Source organism: Echinococcus granulosus (genome assembly GCF_000524195.1).
Source record: "Echinococcus granulosus chromosome Unknown EG_S00023, whole genome shotgun sequence".
Taxonomy (NCBI): Eukaryota; Metazoa; Platyhelminthes; class Cestoda; order Cyclophyllidea; family Taeniidae; genus Echinococcus; species Echinococcus granulosus.
Window position 1 is genome coordinate 319,419 of NW_020170403.1, and position 1,838 is coordinate 321,256.

The following is a 1,838-nucleotide window of genomic DNA, read 5'->3' on the forward strand; positions in this document are numbered from 1 at the left end:
CCTTAATTTACGATCTTACCTGCGTCATTCTCCGGGTGCCACGACCATTCACACCAGTTCTTCCTGATTCAACTCCACTTCGTTCTTGAGGGCATTCGAATGACTCATGCTTGAATATTTCCAAATAACTGTAAAAGGGCATTCGTATTTGACAACCACGGAAATGTCGAAATTTATATTTTGGTGTCAAAGCAATCGACCCTCATCCGCAAGTTAACGTGAATAAAACCCCACCTTGAGTGCCTATTTTTGCAAAAAAAGCCAAGCTATGAATGCAAATGTAATAACACCGAAAAGTAACCATCGTACTACCAATTGTCTTATTTGATTAAGGAAAGCAAGGGCTGTGGTAGTTAAAAAGACGGAACATCATAGGCCTTCCTAAAGTTTGCCAACAAGATTCACGAGGCGGAAACTTGGATTTCCTATTATTGACAACCAGGCAGAGGAGAAGGAATGACGAGTCACTGTCAGATAGGACAGAAATTGATCAGCACCATCAAGTGGATCATTGACATGCGTATGCTATACTTAAGAACCGATCACATGCTTGCCACTTGGATTACATTATATCATACAGTTAGTCAGAACACATAAGTGGCCCCCCCGCTTTTTAACGAATAAAAATGCTGGTACACTTCTACGCCTATGAATTTAAAGCATGGACTCGAATAAAGCTAAGTCCTTTGGCAAACTTTCCTGAGAAAAAAGATTGCGCTCTAATGCTAACGCAGGTATGGATAAACTACGAAAGACTAAATCGAAAGTAATCAAGAGAAAGTGTCGGGGGAATGTGAGGAATTCAAAAAATCGACCTGCCTAAAATGTGTGGCAAATGTAGCAGTTAACAACGCGGATCTTTTAGTCTTCACAGTTCGACTGCTGCCATGGTGCGGTGACATCCATTCCGTATCCACAGTCGTCAAGCTATACTTCACGCAACAGTAATCCTTGCGCTTGGGAGATGATCTGGAGCCCTAAGAGTGAATTGAAAACGAATGACACCACCAACCGGGGATAGTAAATCCTCTTTCAACTGTCAATGTAAAGTAATGGTAGTTACAAATGGGACACAGATGATTTCAAAGAGACACAAAGCACTACTCCTCAACAACGTTCTGCCCCCTATTGACCACAGCCAAGTCTTAGGCGTCTTAGAGCTCCATTTCGGGGCTGATTCGAAATTTAACGACACATTATCAAGCCACCAACCCTAGTGAATACGAACCTGTTTCTGAAGTCCAAACCCTGTGTACTTAATGCCGCTGACTACGCCTAGGATAGTGTCAGGGCTGTCAATTAAGGCAAAGATTTCAGTGCTTACTACACATCCTCCGCATAGAAGAGGGAAGTGTCTGAAAACCACACCATGGTGGAATAAAGGACTTACCGGATGAGTCTGATCTCAATCGTGAGCCTCAGCAGCCACCGATCGGTGGCACTCTCTTCGACACTTCAACACCCCCACCCTGTCCTAAAAAAATTTCTTGAAAAGAAATAGCTTCCTCCACACCAATGACCCCTGCTTTTGGTAATAATTCGCCGCAAAGTAGATGCAACAGCAATGCCAATGAGTTTTTTCATTTTAAGTCATATGACCACCCAAATAACAATTAAACGCTTCCACAAAATCACAAGATAAACAGGTTTATAAAAATGGCCTTTTTTACAATCCGTCACCAGATTTGAAGTGTTAAACAATTATTACGGTAAGTTATGTCACTAATATGATTAATAAATAAATAGGCTAATTTTTACCAAAGAATTTAAAGCGCTATCCAAGTCAAAATCATCGTCATAAAAAGGAGCGATAAAAGGAAGTGGAAAAGGCACTGTAA